The sequence below is a fragment of the Giraffa tippelskirchi genome, chromosome 12, assembly GCF_054371585.1.
Source record: "Giraffa tippelskirchi isolate mGirTip1 chromosome 12, T2T-mGirTip1v1.2.pri, whole genome shotgun sequence".
Taxonomy (NCBI): Eukaryota; Metazoa; Chordata; class Mammalia; order Artiodactyla; family Giraffidae; genus Giraffa; species Giraffa tippelskirchi.
The window spans coordinates 40,647,881-40,675,280 of NC_137286.1; the positions used below are offsets into that span (position 1 = coordinate 40,647,881).

At 42.1% G+C, this 27,400-nt stretch overlaps 1 protein-coding gene across 10 annotated transcripts in view; it reads right to left on the reverse strand.

Annotated features, from left to right (window-relative positions):
* ARNT2 (aryl hydrocarbon receptor nuclear translocator 2) overlaps positions 1–27,400 on the reverse strand; it is a 174,607-nt gene that overhangs the window by 46,683 nt on the left and 100,524 nt on the right. The gene's annotated exons all lie outside the window — the stretch shown is intronic.

Here is a 27,400-nt window from a genome sequence, read left to right on the forward strand (position 1 = left end):
TCTGTTTTACGTTTTGGCCCTGAGGCACGCAGGATCTTCCACGTGGGATCTTTTGAGTTGAGGCATTTGAACGGCTAGTTGCGGCCTGTGGGATCTTAGCCCCCTGACCAGGGACTGAACCTGCCCCTCCTGCACTGGAAGGAAACGTCTTAACCACTGAACCACCAGGGATAATTTCATGGCTCATTATCATCTGCATCTGGGGAAGATGCTGAGGAACTGAAGGATGAAACAAATTATTCATGTATACATTTGCAAAACTTGGCTAAAACACTTAGTTATAAGGACACTTCAAATTATGGAGTGGGTTGCCGTTTTTTTCTTCAGGGGATCTTCCTGACCCAGCGATCGAACCTGAGTATCTTGGATCTCCCGCACTGGCAGGTGGATTCTTCACCACCGAGCCAAGCTCCATCTCAGCCTGCATTAAAACTGAGGTCCAAAAGGGTATGATATAGTCCATCATATGCTGCGAGGCTTGAATGAGTGGACGGTGTGGAACCCCCCTCAGCCCAAGACCCAAATGTCAGCTGCTTTTTCACTTCCCTGACTTCACTCCCCAATTGCTGGTAGCAGGTATATTTGTGGGCTTCCCCAGCGGCTCAGCGGTAAAGAATCCACCTGCCAATTCAGCAGATACAGGAGACACAGGTGCGATCCCTTGGGTTGGGAAGATGCCTTGGAGGAGAGCACAGCAACCCACTCCAGTATTCTTGCTTGGGAAATCCCATGGACAGAGGAGCCTAGTGGGCACAGTCCACGGGGTCGCAAAGATTTGGACATGACTTAGGCGACTGAGCACGCATGCACAGCGTATTTGTGGATAAAGAGAACAGTGGGTTCAGATACACCTTTGCCACACTAAGGATGAGGGTGCTATGCTACAGTCCAGAACAGGAAGCAGAGGAGAAAGTGAGTGGTGGGAAGAACACTTGAATCCAGTCAGGATGAAAAAATCATGTTTTTCTGTTCTACCCTGTGGAAGGAGGGATTTTGCAGGGCGGGGCTGTCACTGGCTGATCCCTGAGACCATCTGCCTAGAGATATCACAGTTTACTTGTTGATTGATTCTTCACCCCACCAGTGTTAAGTGAGAGCTTTCATAGATTTTTTTTTTTTTTTTTCCAGTTCTCTAATTTTTATTTATTTATTTTTTTTTTTATAAATTTATTTATTTTAGTTGGGGGCTAATTACTTTACAATATTGTAATAGTTTTTGCCATACATTGATATGAATCAGCCATGGGTTTACATGTGTTCCCCTTCCTGGACCCCCCACCCACCTCCCTCCCCATCCCATCCTTCTGGATCATCCCATTGCCCCGGCCCTGAGCCCTTGTCACATGCATCGAACATGGAATGGTGCTCTGTTTCACATATGACAATACACATGTCTCAATGCCATTCTCCGAGAACATCCCACCCTCCTCCCTCAGAGTCCATAAAATTGTTCCATGCATCTGTGTCTCTTATTCTGTCTCGCATATAGGGTTATCGTTACCATCTTTCAAATTCCATATATATGCATTAGTATACTGTATTGTTGTTTTTCTTTCTGGCTTACTTCACTCTGTATAATGGGCTCCAGTTTCATCCATAGATTTTTAAAAGTAGTCACAAATGCTCTTTATGTACCTTCTATCAAGACTTGAAGTTAGATTTCCTTGAGACTACTTTGATCAATGAAATAAGTGGAAGTGATGCTCTTTGGCTTCTAGACAATGCGCCCCAGACATTGTGGAGCAGAGACAGGTCATCCATATTGCACCCTGTCTCAACCCCTCGCCCACAGAATCTGAGTATAATAAAATGGTGGTGGTTTTATCAACAAAATGCATGAGTGTGTGCTAAGTTGCTTCAGTCATGTCCAACTCTTTGCAGCCCCATGAACTGTAGGCCATCAGGCTCCTCTGTCCATGAGATTCTCCAGGCAAGAATACTGGAGTGGGTTGCCATGCCCTCCTTCAAGGCATCGTCCCAATCCAGAGATCTAACCTCTTACACATCCTGCATTAGCAGGCAGGTTCTTTACCACTAGTGCCACCTGGGAAGCCCTGATTTATCATCAAAATAAAATGTCTCAATTCGAAGCTGCATCAGGAATTCTCCAGTGGTCCAGTTAAGACTCTGCCTTCCATTGCAGGGAGCACGTGTTCAGTCTCTGGCTGAGGAACCAAGATCCCACATGCTACGTGGTGCAGTCAATAAATAAATAAATGTAATTATTTTAAAAATTAAAAAAAAGAAGGCGCATCAGCCTAGAAGTGCAGAGGAGAAGACTTAATGGGAGCCAAAGATACAAGTCCTTTAAGTGTATAAAAAGTACATCATACATATATATGTATAATATATATTATAATATAAAGTGTATAAAGAGTACATTATGCTAAATGCTGGGCTGGACAAAGCACAAGCTGAAATCAAGATTGCTGGGAGAAATACCAATAACCTCAGATATGCAGATGACACCACCCTTATGGCAGAAAGCAAAGAGGAACTAAATAGCCTCTTGATGAAAGTGAAAGAGGAGAGTGAAAAAGTTGACTTAAAACTTAACATTCAAAAATCAAAGATCATGGCATCCTGTCCCATCACTTAGTGGAAAATAGATGGGGAAACAATGAAAACAGTGACAGACTTTATTTTCTTGGGTTTCAAAATCACTGCAGTTGGTGACCACAGCCATGAAATTAGAAGACGCTTGCTCCTTGGAAGAAAAACTATGACCAACCTAGACAGCATCTAGACCAACCTAGAAAGTAGAGACATTACTTTGCTGACAAAGGTCCATCTAGTCAAAGCTATGGTTTTTCCAGTAGTCATGTATGGATGTGAGGGTTGGACTATAAAGAAGGCTGAGTGCCGAAGAACTGATGCTTTTGAACTGTGGTGTTGGAGAAGACTCTTAATCCCTTGGACTGCAAGGAGATCAAACCAGTCCATCCTAAAGGAAATCAGTCCTGAATATTCATTGGAAGGACTGATGCTGAAGCTGAAGCTCCAATACTTTGGCCACCTGATGCGAAGAACTGACTCATTGGAAAAGACCCTGATGCTGGGAAAGATTGAAGGCAGGAAGCGAAGGGGATGACAGAGGATGAGATGGTTGCATGGCATCACCGATTCGATGGACATGAGTTTGAGCAAGCTCCAGGAGTTGGTGATGGACAGGGAAGCTTGGCGTGCTACAGTCCATGGGGTCATAAAGAGTTGGACATGACTGAGTGACTGAACTGAACTGAAGTGTATAAATAGGCTCCTTTGTAAGAATGTATTTTAAATACACCAGCTAAAATTATGTTACCATAATTTGGCTTTGCAGAAATGAAGTGGAAATTTGTAACTTATTAAATAAATAGTTTTGGTCTTAATGTGGGCAGGTAATCTTTAGTTGTGAATAAGAGCCAAGTAAGTGCTTGTGAAGTATCCCGAAAATTCTTCAGCAAACCCAAACTTCCTTAAAGAAATTGATTTATGTGCCTGTCTCAAGGTTCTCCTCAGGATGCTGGGCTCAGTTTTCCCATGGAAGGGCTGGCACTTAAAACACTGGGCTGAATATTTGCATAGGTGGCTCTGACACAACCCCACGAGCAGCTGTAGGGACCTCAGTGCCAAGGAAGCTGTAATCATCACCGCTCAGACTACCAGGGTCTGGAGGAGGCTGTGGGTGACCACAGGAAGGCAGGGGTGGGCTCTGGCACCAGCTAGCGGAAAGGATTCAGGATCAAGCTCTCACATGCTTTTCTGACCAAAAGCCTCTGATGGGGCAGTGATGTGTAATCTCCAGATTATCATCCAGATATCTGGATGTTCTCTATTTTCCAAACGTTTGGGTAATATTCCCAAGTAATAGATGATCTTTTAAAACGGTTTTGACTGTTAGTACTCAACAATAAAAAGACAAATATAGCCCCAATTAACAAAAGGGCAAAGGATGTGAACATTACTCCAAAGGAAGTATACAAATGGTTAGTAAGCATATGGAAAGATACTCAACATCGTTAGTCATCAGGGAAATGCAAGTCACTACCATAATGAGAGACTACTTCATATCCATTAGGATGGGCTACAATTAAAAAAATGCAATAACAAGTGTTGGTGAAGATGTGGAGAAACGAACCATCATATACTGCTGGTGGGAATGTAAAATGGTGCAGTCGGTTTGGAAAACAATCTGGAAGTTCCTCACTGGGCTAAACATTGAGCTACCGTATGCCCCAGCAATTCCACTCCTAGGTGTGCGCCCGAGAGAAATGAAAACATATGTCCACTAACATGTGTACATAGATGTTCACAGCAACAACAGCCCCAAAGTGGAAACAACCATGATATCTGTTAAGGGATGAATGGATAAACAAAATGTGGCAAATCCAGATACTAGTATATTATTGGGCAATAAAAAAGAAAATACTGACACCTGTTACAACATGGATAAATGTTGACAATATCATGCTAAGTGAAAGAAGTCCATCACAAAAAGTCACATATTACATGAGTCTTATTTATGTGAAATGTCTGGAACAGGTGATTCCATAGAGACAAACAAGTAGATTAGTGGTTGTATAGGATTTGGGGGGAAACAGGGAGTAACTGCTAACTGCTAATAGGTGTGTAATTTCTTTCTGGGATAACAAACATATTTTAAAACTAACTGTAATGATATAGTTGTAAAACTATGTGAATACACTCCAAACCACTGAATGGTACACTTTAATTTGTGTACTTTGTAATATATGAATTATATTTCAATGCAGCTGGTATATAAACAATATTTTGAAAAAAAGGGGGGTAGAAATAAGGGGAGTAAAAAGCCACCTACCAAAAGAATATCAAAAAAATGATGTCTTGGTATATTTCTGACCAGTCTTTTTGAAGCAGATTTAGAAGACTATATGATATCATTTTTTATTTTGGCCACAACAGGCAGCATCTTAGTTTCCTGACAAGAGATAGAACCCATGCACCCTGCAGTGGACACACAGAGTCTAAACCACTGGATCTCAAGAAAGACCATAGAAAACTATAGATAAATAAAAAGATAAATGTTAAAATTAACCTTGATTACAGTAAAATCCTTATGTCCTTTACTGTGTGTATATGTGTGTAATAAAACATCTTTTTTTTTCTTATATTGTTTTATAACCTGCTTTGGAAACTTTTCAGCTTATTGAGAAACATGTATGTGTTTTCATCTTTCCTCTGTATGGATGTGCTGTGATTTCTATAACCCCATCTCTCTGATACTAGTGCATTTTATTTTCCCCCAGTTTTTCACACACACAAGAAATACAATGTCATGCATCCTTCTACACAAAATCTTAGAGCATATCAATGATTTCTTTAGCATATAAATCCTTGGAATGAAACTGCCATCTCAGAGAATATACATGGTATTTTATTATTAGTTATATTTGTTTTCTTTGAACATATATTTGTTTTCCATTTGGTCTTTTATGGATAGCCTGCACACAATTTTGCCATACAAAAGTTCTGTTTGTGGGTTTTTTCCTCGTTTATTTTAAAAGTTTTGTGATGTATTAAGAATCTAGGTGGGTCTCTCACAGACTTAAAGAATGAGCTTATGGTGGCTGGGGCAGGGGGAAGGATGGGGGAAGAGATAGGGAGCTAGGAATGGACATGTGCACACTGACATATTTAAAATGGGTAACCAACAAGAACTACTGTACAGCACAGGGAACTCTGCTCAGCGTTATATGCAGTCTGAATGGGAGCGAAATTTGGGGGAGAATGGATACATGTATATGTATGGCTGAGTCCCTCTGCAGTCCACCTAAAACTATCACAACACTGTTAACTGGCTATACTCAATACAAAATAGTTTTTTTTTTTTTTAAAGACTATATGTGGGTCTCATTTATTTTTTATGTTTTTCTTTCCTTTAAAGTGTTTTCTTCATTTATTTCTACAGAGTATTATTAAAGCATAGATAATCAAAACTCTCAGTTTTTACTCTGGTTTTTGCCTTTGGGGGTCATTCTTTGAAAAGTACAACCTCTACCCCAAGATCATGTAAAATATTCACTCATATTTTCATATAGTACTTTATAGTTTCACATTTACCTTTGATAAATCCGAAGTTTTTGATATGCTGTATCTCATGGTTTTGCAAATGATAAGTCAGTTGTCCTCAAACTGTGCACTACTTTTTCCTTTTGAAAATGTTTCCCTCATCACACACCACATTTCTAAAGATACTTGGGTCTGTTTTAGGTCTTTTACGTTTGTTCAATGATTGGATTTAGAAAGTTCATTGATGACATCTTAATTAGTTAGGTTTTAAACGATATTTTCACATATGGTAAGACAATTACTCCCTAGTACTGTTAATGAAAATTTTATTAGCTACTTTTATATTTAGTGGACTATACAAATTTCAGAACTAACTTTCATTTAAAAGACATTCCGCTGGGACAGCTAATAAAATTGTATTAAACATACAGATTGGTTTAGAAAAAAAATTGAAATCTTTGTAATACTAAGCCTTTATATCAAAGAATACACGACTCTCACTTAGCTATGCTGCTGCTGCTAAGTCGCTGCAGTCGTGTCCGACTCTGTGCGACCCCATAGACGGCAGTCCACCAGGCTTCCCCGTCCCTGGAATTCTTTAGGCAAGAGCACTGGAGTGGGTTGCCATTTCCTTCTCCAATGCATGAAAGTGAAAAGTGAAAGTGAAGTCGCTCAGTCGTGTCCGACTCTTTGAGACCCCATGGACTGCAGCCTACCAGGCTCCTCCATCCACGGGAGTTTCCAGGCAAGAGTACTGGAGTGGGTTGCCATCGCCTTCTCCACCACTTAGCTATAGTCATACATAATTCACATATTAGTTACATTCATATCCCTCAATATTATTTTGTAGTTTAAGAAACATTTTTTATTTCACGTTAATGTTACTAACATGCATTTTAAAGTGTTTCTATTTTTTTAAATTAATTAATTTATTTTAATTGGAGGCTAATTACTTTACAATATTGTAGTGGTTTTTGCCATACATTGACATGAATCAGCCATGGGTGTACATGTGTCCCCCATCCTGAACCTCCCTCCCACCTCCCTCCCAATCCCACCCCTCAGGGTCATCCCAGTACACCAGCCCTGAGAGCCCTATCTCATGCATCAAACTTGGACTGGCAATCTATTTCACATATGGTAATATACATGTTTCAATGCTGTTCTCTCAAATCTTCCCACCCTCACCTTCTCCCACAGAGTCCAAAAGTCTGTTCTATACATCTGTGTCTCTTTTGCTGTCTCGCATATAGGGTCATTGTTACCATCTTTCTAAATCCCATATATATGTGTTAATATACTGTATTGGTGTCTTTCTTTCTGACTTACTTCACTCTGTATAATAGGCCAGTTTCATCCACCTCATTAGAACTGATTCAAATGCATTCTTTTTAATAGCTGAGTAATATTCCATTGTGTATATGTACCACAGCTTTCTTATCCATTCGTCTGGCAATAGACATCTAGGTTGCTTCCATGTCCTAGCTATTGTAAACAGTGCTGCGATGAACATTGGGGTACACGTGTCTCTTTCAATTCTGGTTTCCTCAGTATGTATGCCCAGCAGTGGGATTGCTGGGTCGTATGGCAGTTCTATTTCCAGTTGAGGAATCTCTACACTGTTGTCCATAGCGGCTGCACTAGTTTGCATTCTCACCAACAGTGTAAGAGGGTTCCCTTTTCTCTGCACCCTCTCCAGCATTTATTGTTTGTAGACTTTTTGATAGCAGCCATTCTGACCAGTGAGATGGTACCTCACTGTGGTTTTGATTTGCATTTCTCTGATAATAAGTGGTGTTGAGCATCTTTTCATGTGTTTGTTAGCTATCTGTATGTCTTCTTTGGAGAAATGTCTGTTTAGTTCTTTGGCCCATTTTTTGATTGGGTCGTTTATTTTTATGGAATTGAGCTGCTTGAGCTGCTTGAGCTGCTTGTATATTTTTGAGATTAATTCTTTGTCAGTTGCTTCATTTGCCATAATTTTCTCCCATTCTGAAGGCTGTCTTTTCACCTTGCTTACAGTTTCCTTCATTGTGCAAAAGCTTTTAAGTTTAATTAGGTCCCATTTGTTTATTTTTGCCTTTATTTCCATTACTCTGGGAGATGGGTCATAGAGGATCCTGCTGTGATTTATGTCAGAGAGTGTTTTGCCTATGTTTTCCTCTAGGAGTTTTATAGTTTCTAGTCTTACATTTAGATCTTTAATCCATTTTGAGTTTATTTTTTGTGTGTGGTGTTAGAAGTGTTCTAGTTTCATTCTTTTACAAGTGGTTGACCAGTTTTCCCAGCACCACTTGTTAAGTTCAGTTCAGTTGCTCACTCACGTCCGACTCTTTGAGACCCCCATGAACCACAGCATGCCAGGCCTCCCTGTCCATCACCAACTCCCGGAGTCCACCCAAACCCATGTCCATAGAGTCAGTGATGCCATCCAACCATCTCATCCTCTGTCGTCCCCTTCTCCTCCTGCCCTCAATCTTTCCCAGCATCAGGGTCTTTTCAAATGAGTCAGCTCTTCACATCAGGTGGCCAAAATATTGGAGTTTCAGCTTCAACATCAGTCCTTCCAATGAACACCCAGGACTGATCTCCTTTAGGATAGACTGGTTGGATCTCCGTGCAGTCCAAGGGACTTTCAAGAGTCTTCTCCAACACCACAGTTCAAAAGCATCAATTCTTCAGTGCTCAGCTTTCTTTATAGTCCAACTCTCACATCCATATATGACCACTGGAAAAACCATAGCTTTGACTAGACTGAACTTTGTTGACAAAGTAATGCCTCTGCTTTTTAATATGCTGTCTAGCTTGGTCATAACTTTCCTTCCAAAGAGCAAGCGTCTTTTAATTCCATGGCTGTAACCACCATCTGCAGTGATTTTGGAGCCCCCAAACATAAAGTCAGCCACTGTTTCCCCATCTATTTGCCATGAAGTGATGGACCGGATGCCATGATCTTAGTTTTCTGAATGCTGAGTTATAAGCCAACTTTTTCACTCTCCTCTTTCACTTTCATCAAGAGGCTCTTTAGTTCTTCTTCACTTTCTGCCATAAGGGTGGTGTCATCTTGTTAAAGAGATTCTCTTTTCTCCATTGTATATTCTTGCCTTCTTTGTCAAAGATAAGGTGTCCATAGGTGCATGGATTTATCTCTGGGCTTTCTATTTTGTTTCATTGATCTATATTTCTGTCTTTGTGCCAGTACCATATTGTCTTGATGACTGTAGCTTTGTAGTATAGTCTGAAGTCAGGCAGGTTGATTCCTCCAGTTCCATTCTTCTTTCTCAAGATTGCTTTGGCTATTCAAGGTGTTTTGCATTTCCATATAAATTGTGAAATTATTTGTTCTATTTCTGTGAAAAATACCGTCAGTAGCTTGATGGGGATTGCACTGAATCTATAGATTGCTTTGGGTAGTATACTCATTTTCACTATATTGATTCTTCCGATCCATGAACATGGTATATTTCTCCACCTATTTGTGTCCTCGTTGATTTCTTTCATCAGTGTTTTATAGTTTTCATTATGTAAAGTGTTGCTATTTTTATAGATGGGTATTCTTTTCACATTTTATTTTCCAATGTGTTACTGATTTTTTTTAGTATTTTATAAATGGCTTTGTACCCAATTTTTTAAAATATTTTCAGTTGATTTGATTTGATACTTTAGGTAATCATATCATCTGCAAGTAATGTTAATTCTATAATTTTTTCTTTTCTCCCTTTCAAGAAATTATGCTTTATTTCCTTTTCTTATTTTAGTGCCTGGAATAAAAATTCCAACACAAATAGTGATTAATAGAGGTAGCAGTGAACATTCCTCTTATAGTCTTCATTTTAATAAAAACCCTTCTAATATTTCACCAGTATGTAAGATATTGATTGTTGGTTTCAGATATTTGTATTGTCTGCACTAAGAAAACATATTTCTATTATTGGTTTATAAACACTTATTTAAAAAGCTATAATAGATAAAATTAATTCACTTTCCTCCATTAATTAATTATATTAACAGATCTCTTAATATTAAACCATTCAAGTAGTCTTGTAATTAATAAATATATAATTTGATTTGCTAATGTTGTATTTAGCACCTGTATGTTCATAAATGAAATTGGGTTCATTGTTTTCCTTTTTGAAGTGCCCATGTCAGGTTTTGTATTAAAGCTTTGGGAACTTTAAGAAACAAAGCCAAACACTTGCTGTCTTCCTATGCTTTGTAAGTGTTTAAATACTTTGCTCATAAAACCTTGAGGCCTGGCACCATTGGGAGAGCTGTTCTTTGTTAGATTTTTCAAGTTATTGCCTAGTTTTGATCTCCTCGCATTAAAAAAAAAAGACCTTTCTTTGATTCAATTTTCCCAGAAATTAACTTTCTTCCCAAAGATTTTAACATGTATAAATTTAAATTATGCACACTGTTTATAAGGTTTTAAACTTTCTTTGATGAATCTCTTCACCCTTAACATGCATTTATTTTCTTTTTAAAAAAATAAGGATTAGACTTATTAGAAGTTTTCTCTTTTACCAGTCTTTATTTATTTACTCATCTCACACACTAGCAAAGTATTGCTCAAAATTCTCCAAGCCAGGCTTCAGCAGTATGTGAACCATGAACTTCCAGATGTTCAAGCTGGATTTAGAAAAGGCAGAGGAACCAGAGATCAAATTGCCAACATCCGTTGGATCAGTGAAAAAGTGAGAGTTCAAGAAAAACATCTACTTCTGCTTTATTGACTATGCCAAAGCCTTTTACTGTGTGGATCACAACAAACTATGGAAAATTCTTAAAGAAATGGGAATACAAGACCATCTGACCTGCCTCCTGGGAAATCTGTATACAGCTCAAGAAGCAACAATTAGAGCTGGACATGGAACAACAGACTGGTTCTGAAACGGGAACTGAGTACATCAAGGCTGTATGTTGTCACCCTGCTTATTTAACTTATATGCAGAGTACCTTATGAGAAATGCTGAACTGGATGAAGCACAAGCTAGAATCAAGATTGCTGGGAGAAATATCAATAACTTAGATATGCAGATGACACCACTCTTATGGCAGAAAGCAAAGAGGTACTAAAAGAGCCTCTTGATGAAAGTGAAAGAGGAGAGTGAAAAAGTTCGCTTAAAACTCAACATTCAGAAAACTAAGATCATGGCATCTGGTCCCATCACTTAATGGCAAATAGATGGGGAAACAATGGAAACAGTGAAAGACTTTACTTTTTTGAGCTCCAAAATCACTGCAGATGGTGACTGCAGCCATGAAATTAAAAGATGCTTGCTCCTTGGAAGAAAAGTTATGACCAAGCTAGACAGCATATTAAAAAGCAGAGACATTACTTTGCCAACAAAGGTCCATCTAGTCAAAGCTATGGTTTTTCCAGTAGTTGTATGGATGTGAGAGTTGGACTACAAAGAAAGCTGAGTGCCAAAGAATTGATGCTTTTGAACTGTGGTGTTGGAGAAGACTCTTGAGAGTCCCTTGGACTGCAAGGAGATCCAACCAGTCTATCCTAAAGGAGATCAGTCCTGGGTGTTCATTGGAAGGACTGATGCTGAAGCTGAAACTAATACTTTGGCCACCTGATGCGAAGAGCTGACTCATTTGAAAAGACCTTGATGCTGGGAAAGATTGAGGGCAGGAGGAGAAGGGGACGACAGAGGATGAGATGGTTGGATGGCATCACCAACTCAATGAACATGAGTTTGAGTAAACTCCGGGAGTTGGTGATAGACAGGGAGGCCTTCAGTCCATGGGGTCGCAAAGAGTCAGAGACACGTGAGCAACTGAACTGAACTGAACTGATTTACTTACAATTGCAGTATAATTACTTTACAATGTTGTGTTAGTTTCTGCTGTACAACAGCATGAATCAGCCATATACGTATACATATATCCCCTCCTTCTGAGACTCCTTCCCTTCTTCTCCATCCCATCCCACCCCTATAGGTTTTCTTTTACCAGTCTTGATGAATAACTATTACCAACAGGATAATAATTTTGTTTTCTAATTTAATCTTTCTCATTTATATTTGTTCATTAATTCTATCCTTTTAGTTTGCTCATGTTATTTTGTTATTCTTTTTTTATGTTTGTAAGTTAAATGAATTCTATTTTCATAAGTTAAATTCCTAATTCATAAGGCAAATCCTAGTTTTCCCACACTTAATAAGAAAAGCATTTCAAACCACACCTTTCCTATAAGCACTGTTTTAGTCATATCCACCATGTCTTGATATGGAATTGGGCCATAGTTGTTAATTACAAAATAGTCTGTAATGAGAGTTTAGTTTTGATTTCCACCCTTCAAAGATAGTTTTCTTTGCACAAAGGTTGTAGCTGGTTTACCCTTTCATAAGGACACAAGTCATACTGGATTAGGGGCCCACACAACACCAGTATGATCTCATCTTAACTTAATTACATCTGCAAGGGCTCTACTGCCAAATAAGGTCACATTCTGAAATATTGGGCTTCAACCCATGAATTCTGTAGGGAACTCACTCCAACCCATAACACTTCTGTGAATGTTCTATATGTTCATTTTTGAACATATAGGTTAGCCATGACACAGATCTAACATGTGAACCGAGACACCCCCTTTCTGTACCCAAGACAAGCATCACTAATCACTAATAAATAATGGCATGTTTTCCCCCAGTTATTTTACCCATTCATTCATTTATTTGGCTGCATCAGGTCTTAGTCACATGTGGGATCTTTTGATGTGACGCACAGACTCTCTAGTTGTGGCAAGTGGGCTCCAGAGCATGTAGCTCAGGACTTGCTGTGTGTGGGCTTAGTTGCTCTGAGGCATGTGGGATCTTAGTTCCCTGGCCAGGGATCAAACCCCTGTTCCTTGATTTGCAAGGTGGATTTTCTACCACTGGACCACCAGGGACGTCCCTCCCACCAGTTAATGAAGCAGACACAAAACAGTTCATCAAAGTGGGCCATAAAATAAAACCTGTTTGCTGCTTCTGTTTTCTTACCTTAATGTTTTATTATAAACTTGCACAAATTCTTTCCACAGCAATGACTAAATAACAGTGTTAAACAGTGGTATTAGTAAACCTGGGTTCCTTCTGGGTAGGTTTGCAGTGTGCATGAGCCGGAGATGAAAGAGAAACTCAGTCACCAAACACTCACCAGGGCCCCTCTATGTTCTAAACCCTGTGCTCAGTAGCTTAAATAATACAGAAATGCATATGATCTTGTCCTATCATAAGCAGGGGAGACAAACAGATGCAAAAAATCTATAACAAGAAATACTATGTGACACGCCTCTTGGCTGGGAATTTGTTGGCAGAATATTCCTGAAGGCTTTACAGACAAGGGTTCATCAGAGTCAGGTGCGTCTCTGTGTCTGGTGGGACCAGTGTTGGCCAGAGAAAGATGTCTCCGGGGATGTGTCAGGGGAAGGAGGTGTCTTAACGAGTCTAGCACAGTTCCTTTACAGCGTCACAGTTCTGAGTCCCATGCAGTCAAGGCTGAGGCACCAGATAAGTATTTCTCATGTAAGAAAAGAGCCTACAAAAGCCACCTCCTCCGTGAACAAATTTATGTTTATCAGTCTCAGCAAACCAGAACAAGGTCTCTACCAGCCCTAACAGAGATCTCAAAGGTCATTCACTAGTCTGGGCACTTCACTCTCAGGAAAGGCTGAGGCTCAGCCCCACTCACAGTCTATTTCATCCCTTTTTCCCATGGTACCGACAAGTTGTCTAGACCAGTAGTCCTCAACCTTTTTGGCAATGGGGATCAGTTTTGTGGAAGACAATTATTTCATGGAAGGCAGTGGGGATGGTTTCAGGACGATTCAAGCCCATTGCATTTATTGTGCACTTTATGTCTATTAGTATTACATCAGTTACACCCCAGATCATCAAGCATTAGATACCAGAGGTTGGGGACCCCTAGTCTATACCATGAAGGATGGCACAGCATGCCTGCTCAGTTGTGTCCAACTGTTTGTGATCCCATGGACTGTAGCCCGCCAGGCTCCTCTGCCCATGGGATTTCCCAGGCAAGAATACTGGAGTGGGTTGTCATTTCTTTCTCCAAGGATCTTCCCAACCCAGGGATTGAACCTCTGTCTCCTGTGTTGGCAGGCAGATTCTTCACCACTATGCCACCTGGGACATCAATCAGCTCCACCTCAGATGATCAGGCTTGAGATCCCAGAGGTTGGAGACCCCTGGTTTAGACCATGAAGGATGAGAACCAGAAATTTGTGATTGGATAGCACAGTATAAAAAGAGACACCTGGAAAGAATGAAGTTATTTACCAGCAGGTGAATTTGAAGACAGCCTTACAGAGCATAAAAAGGAACAAACAACAACCCACACACAAAAAAACAACAGCCACAGGGGAGACAGCAGTGAGCTGAAAAACCTTGAGGACATCTTTGAATTATCCTTTCAATTCCCATCCAGCTCTAGACTTTTGTCGAGCCAACTCTGAATTTTTAGGAGAAAAGACAAGAGCGTGTTCTGGGCCCCTTATGTAAGCAGATGAGAAATTCTGCGTGATGAAAGATAATACAAACACAGTGAGAAGAGAAACAACAGCCTGGAAGACAAGATTTTCAACATACAGGTTTAATGTTTATAATATTATAAAGACCTCCTACAAGTAATGGCAACCCACTCCAGTATTCTTGCCTGCAGAATTCCAAGGACAGGGGAGTCTGGAGGACTACAGTCTATGGGGGTCACAAAGAGTCGGATATGACTGAGCAACTAACATCTGGACAAGTAAATAAGGAAAGCACAAATCACTCCACAGGAAAATGTGCATGTATACCACGGACAAGCAACTCACAGTAAAGTACAGATAGTCGATATATCCAGAAAAGATGCTCAATTTCACTAATGAAGACAATCCAATTTAAAATACATCATCTCCCCTCACCCCCCAAAATACTTATCAGATTGGCAAAATTTACAAAAGAATGAAAACATTCAGAGTTGGGAGGAGAGGGGAAAAATGGACCCATTTGCAATCTGCCTTGTAAGGTAATTTGATAACATCTATTAAAATGTACTTGCATCATCCCATTTCACTTCTGAGAGCATTCTAAAGAAACAGAAGTGCTCATGGTAAAAGAATCATGTGCAAGGACATCCACTATGGTACTCTTTGCAAGAGCCTCAAACTGAAAACAATCTTTAAAAAAACTTTTTTGATTTATTTTTAATTTTTGGCCACACCTTGCAGTATGGAGGATCTTAGTTCCCTGACCAAGGATTCAACCTGTGCCCCCTGCATTGGAAGGTGGTCTCAACAATTGGACTGCGAGAGAAGTCCCTGAAAACCATCTTAACGTTCCAATTTGGGGAGCAGCTGATGGAATACTATGCAGTCATTTAAAAGAATTAAGTAGTGTTTTAAGTACTAACTTGGAAACATTTATGATACTCATGAAAAGTTAAAAATGTCTAGAATAGAACCAGGGTGGAAAGGGAGACTTCTTTTTTACTTCATAATACATTAAAATTTTTTAAAATGGGTTTTCAGTGGACTTCCCTGGCAGTCCAGTGGTTAAGACTTTGATTTCCAATTCAAGGGGTGTGGGTTCGATTCCCTGGTTGGAAAACTAAGATCCCACATGCCTCATGGCCAAAAAACCAAAACATAAAAACAGAAGCAACATTGTAACAAATTCAATAAAGACTTTTAAAAAGGTCCACATCAAAAAAATCTGTTAAAAAATGGGTTTTAGGTGAATTTTATTTTTTAAGATTTTATAGATCTTCTAAATTTAATAAGATGGGCTGTTTTATAGTAATAATAAAAAATGATTAAGAAAAAAGGCTGGCCTGTGATGTTTGTATTTAAAAAGGTGGGCTTCATACACCTGGGGAATTTTCCCAGTTCACACCTCATTCTCCAACCATGTCAGAAACATGAGCATGTTGTACTTAAATTCAGCCTTTAGAATCCTGCTCCTGATTACCAAATTGAGGGAAATGCACACGATGATTTTGGACATTTAATTGTCAAATGTTTGGCAGAGATGCAACATTTCTTTCCATATTAACTGCCATTGAATCATGAAAATTAACACGCCATCTTCTTATGCCTAAAGTTTAGTTCAGTTCAGTCGCTAAGTCGTGTCCGACTCTTTGCGACCCCATGAATTGCAGCACGCCAGGCCTCCCTGTCCATCACCAACTCCCGGAGTCTACCCAAACCCATGTCCATCGAGTCAGTGATGCCATCCAACCATCTCATCCTCTGTCATCCCCTTCTCCTCCTACCTCCAATCCTACCCAGCATTAGGGTCTTTTCCAATGAGTCAACTCTTCGCATGAGGTGGCCAAAGTATTGGAGTTTCAGCTTCAACATCAGTCCTTCCAATGAACACCCTGGACTGATCTCCTTTAGGATGGATTGATTGGATCTCCTTGCAGTCCAAGGGACTCTCAAGGGTCTTCTCCAATACCACAGTTCAAAAGCATCAATTCTGCGGCGCTCAGCTTTCTTCACCATCCAACTCTCACATCCATACATGACCACTGGAAAAACCATAGCCTTGACTAGATGGACTTTTGTTGGCAAAGTAATGTCTCTGCTTTTAAATATGCTATCTAGGTTGGCCATAACCTTCCTTCCAAGGAGTAAGCGTCTTTTAATTTCATGGCTGCCATCACCATCAGCAGTGATTCTGGAGCCCAAAAAAATAAAGTCTGACACTGTTTCCACTGTTTCCCCATCTATTTCCCATGAAGGGATGGAACCAGATGCCATGATCTTAGTTTTCCGAACGTTGAGCTTTAAGCCAACTTTTTCACTCTCCTCTTTCACTTGCATCAAGAGGCTCTTCAGTTCTTCACTTTCTGCCATAAGGGTGGTGTCATCTGCATATCTGAGGTTATTGATATTTCTCCCGGCAATCTTGATTCCAGCTTGTGTTTCTTCCAGCCCAGCGTTTCTCATGATGTACTCTGCATATAAGTTAAATAAGCAGGGTGACAATTTACAGCCTTGACGTACTCCTTTGCCTATTTGGAACCAGTCTGTTGTTCATGTCCGGTTCTAACTGTTGCTTCCTGACCTGCATACAGGTTTCTCAAGAGACAGGTCAGATGGTCTGGTATTCCCACCTCTTTCAGAATTTTCCACAGTTTATTGTGATCCACACAGTCAAAGGCTTTGGCATAGTCAATAAAGCAGAAATAGATGTTTTTCTGGAACTCTCTTGCTTTTTCGATGATCCAGCGGATATTGGCAATTTGATCTCCGGTTCCTCTGCCTTTTCTAAAACCAGCTTGAACATCTGGAAGTTCACGGTTCACGTATTGCTGAAGCCTGGCTTGGAGAATTTTGAGCGTTACTTTACCAGCATGTGAGATGAGTGCAATTGTGCAGTAGTTTGAGCATTCTTTGGCATTGCCTTTCTTTGGGATTGGAATGAAAACTGACCTTTTCTAGTCCTGTGGCTACTGCTGAGTTTTCCAAATTTTCTGGCATATCGAGTGCAGCACTTTCACAGCATCATCTTTCAGGATTTGAAATAGCTCAACTGGAATTCCATCACCTCCACTAGCTTTTTTCGTAGTGATGCTTTCTAAGGCCCACTTGACTTCACATTCCAGGATGTCTGGCTCTAGGTGAGTGATCACACCATCGTGATTATCTGGGTCATGAAGATGTTTTTTGTACAGTTCTTCTGTGTATTCTTGCCACCTCTTCTTAATATCTTCTGCTTCTGTTAAGTCCATACCATTTCTGTCCTTTATTGAGCCTGTCTTTGCATGAAATGTTCCTTTGGTATCTCTAATTTTCTTGAAGAGATCTCTAGTCTTTCCCAATCTGTTGTTTTCCTCTATTTCTTTGCATTGTTCGCTGAGGAAGGCTTTCTTATCTCTCCTTGCTATTCTTTGGAACTCTGCATTCAGATGGGAATATCTTTCCTTTTTTCCTTTGCTTATGCCTAAAGGGAAGGCTGTAAATGAGTATTTCTTGTATAAACTTGGACTCAGAAGATAGAGCTTCATTTCCAGTAAGGCGTCATCTGTAAACAAAGGGCTAAGGGCCTGTAACAATAAAGCCACACTGAGGTCCAGAGGGAAGTCAGGAAAAAAGGAATTGGGGGCACAAGGACTGCCCTTTCCAGGGCTGAGTCTCATCAGGGTTATAGAGAGGAGTGGGCCATGAGGCTCCCCTAGTTTTCCTGCCCACCTCAAGACTCTTGAGTCCATGTTATCTCCCCCTGACAGAAGAGGGATGTCATTGGAAAGCAGTGGACTGTTTTCCAAAGGAAGCTCAGAAGACTGACTCTCTCATTCTCTTGTGGCTTAGCTGTGGCTCTTCCCTGCTGTCTTTAGCTTTCAGTTATAGAAAGTTCAGGGTCAGACGGTAAAGAATCTGCCAGGTAATGTAGAAGACTCAGGTTCAATCCCTGGGTCTGGAAGATGCCCTGGAGAAGGGCATGGCAACCACTGCAGTATTCTTGCCTGGAGAATCCCCACAAATATAGTTGCCTGGTGGGCTACAGTCCATGGGGTCACACAGAGTCAGACATGACTGAAGGGACGTAGCATGCAGGCACATACGAAGTTCAGAAATAAATACATGCTTCATTGACTGACTTCTCCCCCATTTCTAGCTCCTAGAAGCTATAAATCCTCACTGGTGCAGAACAGGCATCTAAAAGGTAGGGCTGTGTCCAACAGTCCACCTGCCACCCATCCCTGCTCTGGGGCTACACTGTCTCTCCAGCTTCTGGTCACAATACTTCTGTCTTGGGCAGGCTGGGCACTGGCTGGCACCAAGAGTTCTGCCATGATGCCAACTCACCACTCATCATAGCCAGTCCCCCAGTAGCGCTCACATCCTGATTCTGCTGTCACTTCTCACCACCATCAGTGTCTTGCTGCTTTCTGCTCCACATTCTTCTCCAATGAAGACCAGCCTCCACCTGGCCTTGCTCAAAGTAACTTGTCTCAAAGTAACCAGCTCCCAGATAACCTCCTTCTATGCGGTCCTTGGGAACTTCATCCTTTGTAGTCGAAGACCGGCATCCTTGGCTGTCCGCGTCTCACAGGCTCTGGATCTGGCTGCTTCCACCTCCCTGACTGTGACCCCCTCCCCAGGAGAGGATGCTCCTTTCTCCAGCAGCCCCCGGTCATGGACATGGACCCCTCCAGATGCTGCCTTCACACAACCCTCCTGTTGCGCGCATGCTCAGTTGCTTCAGTCGTGTCCGACTCTTTGCAACCCTATGGACTGTAGCCTGCCAGGCTCCTCTGTCCATGGCATTCTCTAGGCAAGAATACTGGAGTGAGTTGCCATGCCTGCCTTCAGGGGATCTTTCCAACCCTGGCATCGAACCAGCATCTCCCACACTCTCGCACAGGTGGATTCTTCCTGAGCCACCGGGTAAGCCTGACCCTCCTGTTACAGGTGCTCAAAAGTCTCTTCTTCTAGCAGGTACTCCAACCATCTTCCCTCCTCAGCCCCACCTCTCCCTATGCTATTGCTACTTTCTGTTTTGCCAAAGCACAGCCTTGACCATATTTCAAGCTCCTTTTCTAAAAAACCTCAAAGGCTCCCCACCGGTCACCAATTTCAGGGCCTGTGGGGTCGCAGAGTCAGACACGACTCAGTGACTGAACAATAACAGCAACTGGCAGGTGGGGCTCAATATGTCCAGCTCTAGTTTTTGCTATGATGCTGGTGATGGCTTCCCCAGCACTAGTCAATAGGCACAGAATCATCCCATTCCTGAGCTGGCCTCTTGGCATCTGAACTCTGCCTGGCTGCAGGTTTCCCATGCAGGGTCTGGGCTGTGGTCAAGGGGAGGGGAGAAGTGCTGGGGTCAGCTGAGATGTGGAGTCTTACAAGATTTTAGATTCCCCCTTTATGGAGAGGAGGGGCTGGCTTGGGGTAACGCTGAAGGTTCTCTTTGACTTTGACTTTCTTGTTCAGACACCAGCTCAGAGTTTGGCCATGGGATCAGTTTGACATACCTGTTGAGCACCTGTCAAGTGCCTGCCAGTATGCTACAGAGTAGGGATTCAGCGTGCATGCCACCAACTCCTGCTCTCAAGGAGTTTCCAGCAGGTGGGGGAAGCAGAGAACCAGAGTATCACAATGCCAAGTGGTTAGTGTTACAACAGAGAAAAGAACAGGCTGCTTTGAGGAAGGGCGGGTGGCCAAGGCTGAATGCCAGGGCTGGCAGGAATGGTGTCAGGAGGGAATGCTTCCTGGCAGGAACATCAGCATTTCTCAAAGTGGTTTTTAATAGGAACGGAATAATTCCAGCCATTTAAACAGATCTCAATGATTTCCTAATTGGTTTCACAAGCCCGTTTTGCCCCACATTCAATTACCTTTTCTTTGGAAACACACTCCACTAATGCCAGGTCTAAACCCCGAGTCATATAAACAACACACAAGTGAAGTGTAACTGGAGACTGCTGTTTTGGATGAAGCTTAGAGTTGTTGGCCAGAAAGTCTTCTTCATGTTTAACTGAAGGGTTGCATTAACCCTGTGCAAACACTCATGGAAAGTTGGGTTGTTTTTCAGTAATGCTGGGTGGAGTCTATCTTGGGACTCACATCTTCACGAGAATTAAAATTTTTTTTTTTTTTGCATTCCACCAAACACAGGGGAAAAAAACAGCCACTTGTTCACAGCATGTTTCCAAAGTATTCTCTGGGGGACAGTAAAAAGTTTTAGGGGAAAAAAATGATTCTCTGGCCAAATACATTTGGGAAACATAGTTTAAACAAAGACAAAGAAGTGTCATCACTGTAGGCATGCTCAGGAAACAGGGAACTTTGGAGTACGAGTCTCTGAGAGAGAGAAAGGGACTCTATTGACCAGGGACTCCTTTCTTTATGAAGTATCCCTGAGACTGAGATCTCAGGATACACTTTAGGAAATGCTGACTTGTAGGTGTTTTGCATTTCAGGGTTCCTGCTCTGGTGACCTTAAAGACCCGGATCTCCCAATTTACAAAGCAGAGCTTAGAAGTACAACAGGTGCTTTGGGGTCAAAAGAGTAACTTGAGACCATGTGAGTAACTACCTCTCCCTCCCAGGTTACTGTGGAAACTCCCAGAGTCTGAGATGAGAGAAGAACATCTCAATACCAGAAACCAGGGAGGATTGTTTGGGTAAGAGGGGGTGAAGGGAAGTGCTGAGGAAGCTACACATGAAGGAAAACGGAGGCTGTGGAAGGGTCCCCAGCAAGACCAAACTACAAGCTCAGAACTGCTTTGGCTTGACAGTGGCACAGAACGGGGGCAAGTCTCGAGGGAGAGTACCTTCCAGGTGCTCAATGGTAAAGAATCCACCTGCCAATGCAGGAGACGTGGGTTTGATCCCTGGGTCAAGAAAATCCCCTGGAGGAGGAAATGGCAACCCACTGGAGTATTCTCGCCTGGAGAATCCCATGGACAGAGGAGCCTGGCAGGCAATAGTCCAAGGGTTTGCAAAGAATCAGATACACTAAGCAACTGAGCATGCACACAGGAAAGGCTTAAGTCTGCAAACTGAAAGAGCCCACCTGGCACTGAGACATGGTACCAGATATGGAGGAAACATAGTCCAGAAGCCAGCAGAGGTGAGTAAGTAAACCAGGAAGATGGAAGAATTGTCAGTAACAGAGTCCTGGACTTGACTGCAGATGGCAAACCTGTTTCTTGAAAGACAGATGAATAATATAAAATAATGACCACATGCTGCAGTCCATGGGGTCGCAAAGAGTCAGACACAACTGAGTGACCAAACACTTTCACAAACACTGAAGCCCAATGCACAGAGTCCTTGGCACAGTGCTTCACATGTTGTGAGCACTCTGAAATGAAGACTGTGATCATTACATACCTCCTCTACACTCACCAACACAACTCTGTATGCCTAGAAAGCAATTTTTTCCACCTAGCAAACTCCTTTATGTTCATGTTTCAGCTCAAATGTTACTCTCCACCTATTAGGCTTTCAGTGAGGCTTGGCCACAGAGCATAGGAGAGAGCAGACAACCTTGACACTCCCAGTAGATGGGATCTCTTGTCCATGCGCTTCTCTCATGAGACCTCTGTGTGACCCTTGATCTAGGGCTTTGCAATGACCCACACGCCTAACTGTCTTCTCCACTGTGCTGTGACTTCTTTTAGTTTAATTAAATAATAACTTGTTACTTATTTTGGCCGTGCTGGGTCTTCATTGCGGTGTGCAGGTTTTCTACAGTAGCACTGAGGTGGGGTCACGCCCTTGCGGAGCATAGGCTTCTCATCGCAGTGGTTTCTCTTGTTGTGAAGCACAGGCTTTAGTAGTTGTGGTGCACAGGCTTAGTTACCCCAAGACATGTGGGATCTTCCCAGACCAGGGATCAAACCAGTGTCCCCTGCATTGGCAGGTGGATTTTTAAGCAATGGACCACAAGGGAAGTCCACACTGTGAGCTTCTAAAGGGCAGGTGCTATATCAGACTCCTCCTAGGATCTCCAGGAACTAGGAAAGTAACTAGCCCATGGCTGGTGCTCAGAAAGTATCCACTGAAAGAAATGGAAGAGTGGCTTTGCCCTGCGTGAGAATGAGGAGGACGGAAGAGGTGGCCAATGCTCCATCTCACAAGTTAAGGTCATGGCTCTGATGTCCAACCAGAATATCAAACATCAACATGTCCAGCTTGGGCAGGACAGAATGGCTGAGGGTTGGTGAGAGGAGGGAATCCAGCCTTGGGGATGCATGGCTTCCACAAAGAAGAGCAGCCTTTGGAGACTTTCAAGTGAAGGGAAAAAAAACAAACACACTGTATTCAACCAGCAAACTGTGAGAAGCGCGGGGCTGTTGTGGATGAGCTCATGGTGGGGCTGAGCTGTCTGGTGAAGTGGCAACACTGGCCTGACCACTGCAGATTCTAGCCAAAACCCCAAAATAACCTCAGGCCTCTGGCATGCTGCGGCCGAGGCTTACTGAAAGTCCAGCAGCATTGTGAAGGAAAGCATCAGCCTCACCGATGAGAAAGCACCAGAGGCCGCCAAGAACCAAGCTTCTTCCTGATCAGGATGGTCCCAGTGGGAGGTAACCCGATCTCGGTCAAGCACACCCCCTCCACGGGGGCAGATCCTGGCTCTCCTGTGCAGACACACAGCCAGTTAATCAGACATTTTCCACGGATTATTCTGTGGTGATGAACCAAGCACATCAGATGATGATTACTAGAGGAGAGGTCTCTGTGATAGACATGGAGTCTGGCTCAAAGCAGGATGCCAGTCTGAAAAGTGCAAGGCGCTGGGGCAGTGCCATGGGATGGAGGCAATTCCCATCTTCAGAATTTCAAAGCTACCCCTGGACTCTGAGCATACCTCACAAACTGGAAAATGCAACCTGCCGTGGGTGATCTCTTCTGAACCAAGGATGATGTCTCCTTTGCTACGTTGAACACAGAGTATTGACTTCTTTAGAAGGAAGGATTAGACAGAGAAACTGTAGAGCTCTGTTTTTTCTTTAGTCATACACCAGATTTTTTTTTTTTTTAATTTTTAGCTGCACCATGTAGCATGCCAGAATCTTAGTTCCCCAACCAGGGATGGAACCTGTGCCCCCTTGCAGTGGAAGCACAGATTCTTAACCACTGGACCACCAGGGAAGTCCCTAGCTCAAATATTTTAAATGAAGTTTATACAGTATACTGGTGTTCAGATGTTAAAGAATCTGCCTGCAGTGCGGGATACCCGGGTTCAATCCCTGGGTCGGAAGATCCCCTGGAGAAGGCAATGGCAACCCACTCCAGTATTCTTGCCTGGAGAATTCCATGGACAGAGGAGCCTGGTGGGCTACAGTCCATGGGGTTGAAAAGAGTCAGATACAACTGAGCAACTAACACTTCACTTGCATAGAGTATACAATGCTGTGAGGCTAATTGGGAAAGTCACTGTGTAATAGAAAGGGGTTCTGGAATATAGCAGAATTTTTTGAGACATTTATGTTTACGATGGAGTCAACAGGTACCAGGTAAGTTTGCCTGCACAACTTGTTGGTTCAGAAATAAGCACAAGTGTTGCCAGGGGGCTGTCAAAGAATTATTCACAAGGTCCTTGCTTGCTTCACAAAGCCTACTGCTTCTACTCATCTTTAGAGACTTCTAAGGTCGCCTGTAGGTATTCTGAGCAACTTTGGTGCTTAGGCATCTTCATACCTCCTAACCAAGTCACTGTTTACAATTAAGGAGTTTGAACCCATGAGCAAGTAGGGACAGCATTACTCGTGGACATTTACAAGGCATCATTCAAGCATCAAGCGAGTGGCTGTTCCGGTGCTCTGGTACCATGACCTTATTATAGAGTAAGCGTGCCAATGACCTCATTTCAGCCACCTCATCTATGTCAGATGACTGTCTGTGCCATCTCAGAAGATTTCTGGGAAAGTGGATTCTATAAACATCTTTGGAAATTCTGGCAAAGAATTCTTTCAAAACCCGTTCCCCTTAGGTTAACAACTTTTTTTTTTTTTTTATCTAGGCAAGACCCTTTTCTTCTTTCCTTTCACACATCCATCCACCCATCTGGCCTGTTGTTGTTCAGTTACACAGTCATGTCCGACTCTTTGTGACCCCATGGACTGCAGCACACCTGGCTTCCCTGTCCATCACAATCTCCTGGCTGCTGCTGCTGCTGCTGCGTCGCTTCAGTCGTGTCCGACTCTGTGCAACCCCATAGGCAGCAGTCCACCAGGCTCCCCCATCCATGGGATTTTCCAGGCAAGAGTACTGGAGTGGGTTGCCATTGCCTTCTCCTGGAGAGTGTGTGAAATAGTAATACATTTTATGTGCCAGGTCTGAGCTCACCACTGGGTTGAGAAAATGAAGCAAGCATTTGGTCTTGAGAGCTCTAAATTTAAGTGCAAAATAGTGTGTGATATGTGTGACGAATGGAGTTATCAATCAAGTAAATATAGTCCACGCTATATCTAAAATGGATAACCAACAAGGACCTAGAGTAGTATAGCAGAGAACTCTGTTCAATGTTATGTGGCAGCCTGGATGGGAGAGGAGTTTGGAGGAGAATGGGTACAAGTATAAAAATGGCTGAGTTACTTTGCTGTGCACCTGAAATTATCACAACATTGTTAATTGGCTATACTCCAATATATTAAAAAAAGTTTAAATAGAAAAAAGAATGGAGTTATTAATCAAGAAACAGTATTAGCAGTCATGGAACAAGATATATATCAATTCAGGATGCTGGAGGCATAATTGTGGATACAAGCTTAATTTCCAGAACTTCCATCTTTATAGAAACACAGCAACTAAATACAACAACCAAACCAAAAAAAACCCAACAAACAACAAAATGACACAATTTCTGAATTCATAGCAAATCACTCAATCCAGTGGTATGAAATGCTGTTTATAAAATTCTGCTTGATTGCCTAAAAATGCCATTTTCTCTGATGATGAAAGTCATGTAAAAATTTGGAAAATGCAAGACTGAAGAGAGAATAAAAAAGTAACCAATAATCTACTACACAGAGATACGATTACTATTCTATGTACAATTTTTCAACACATAGATACACCATTTGTTTATAATCTAAAAATAAAATTGGGATCATGATTGCATAACTTGTCATTCTTTTTAATACTTCTTAGCACTTTGCTTCACTCTTCTTTTTTTAAAAAAAGATTTATTTGTTTATTTGGCTATGGCACGTGGGATCTTTGATCTTTATCATTTTGGCATACAGAATCTTTTAACTGCAGCATGTGAATTCTTAGTTGTAGCATGTGGGATCTAGTTCCCTGACCAGAGATTGAACCCAGGTTCCCCGCACTGGCAGTAGAATCTTAGCCACTAGACCACTAGGGAAGTCTCATGCTCCATTCTCAAATACCTTCTGAAAGCACGTCTGTTTAATGGTTGTCTAGTATCCTATCATGGCTTCCCTGGTGGCTCAGACGGTAAAGAATCCGCCTGCGATGCAGAAGACCTGGGTTCCATCCCTGGGTTGGGAAGATCCGATGGAGGAAGCCATGGCAACCCACTCCAGTATGCTTGCCTGGAGAGTCCCCAAGAACAGAGGAGCCTGGTGGGCCACGGTTCATGGAGTCACAAAGAGTTAGCCACGACTGAAGCAACTAAGCATAGCACACTGCACAGTATCCTATCATATAGACATTTTATGCTAGTTTTAGCCAATTCTTTATCATTGAAATTTAGATATTTACAATATTTAGACTTTGAAATTTAAAACAATTCAAGGTTTTCACAACAATGTTTAACCATACAATACACACATCTCTGCTTAATTCCTATATATTGATTGCACATTTAATATATACTCTCAAGTTATTCTACAGAAGGTTTGTACTGATTTAAATTCCCATCAGCAGAACATTGACCTTCCCAGATGGGTACAGAATCCGCCTGCCATGCAGGAGACTTAATGAGACACAGGTTTGATCCCTGGGTCAGGAAGATCCCCTGGGGGAGGGCATGGTAACCCATTCCAGTATTCTCGCCTGGGAAATTCCATGGCCAGAGAAGCCTGGCGGGCTACAGTCCACAGGGTTGCAAAGAGTTGGACATGACTGAATCGACTGAGCATGCACACATAGCAGAACACAAAAGTGTCCATTTTTCTGAACCTTCCCAATACTGTGTATTTTTTCTTATAAATTTTTTGCTACTTGATAGGTAAGAGAAGATGGTATAAAATTATTTTAACTTGCAGTTCTGATGAACAGGAGGCTGAATTCTTTCCAGATGCTTAGCATGTGTGTGTATTCATATTTGTAAATGTATGTAACACCCTGTTCAGAGCTTTTGCTCATTTCTTCCTATTCAGTGAAAATCCACCTTTTGGTCCAAATTGTGCCCTCTGGAACTATCCTAAGTAAGTTTAATTCCTCCTTCATATGACACCCCCTCAAATACTTGAAGACAAAAATCATGTCTTGCTTTCTCCAAGATAAACACTTCCAGCTCCTTCAACTGTTTCTCATGTGGCAAAGTTTCAAGGGCGGTTGTTGGAGATTTAATGCCTCACAAGTCCTTCCGCCCTGTTAGCCTGTACCCTTCAGCTCTCTTGGGTGTAGAACTCCACAGGACTCCAGAAAAGCCAGCCCTGGATCACTTTTTTAGAATTTTTCTTTTTGGCCACATGACAAGTGGAATCTTAGTTCCCCAACCAGGGATCGAACCTACATCCCCTGCATTGGAAGAGTGGAATCTTAACCAATGGACCACCAGGGAAGTCTTGCCCTGAATCCTCCTGGCAGACTCTCTGGATGCAGTCACCTGCCTGCACCTTGGCCCTCAGCCTTCTTTCTTGTGACAGGCAGGCATGGCACTCAAATAAAATGGTAGAAAAAGAGCACTTTGAGGCCAGAAACAGGAAGGGAAGTTTGCTT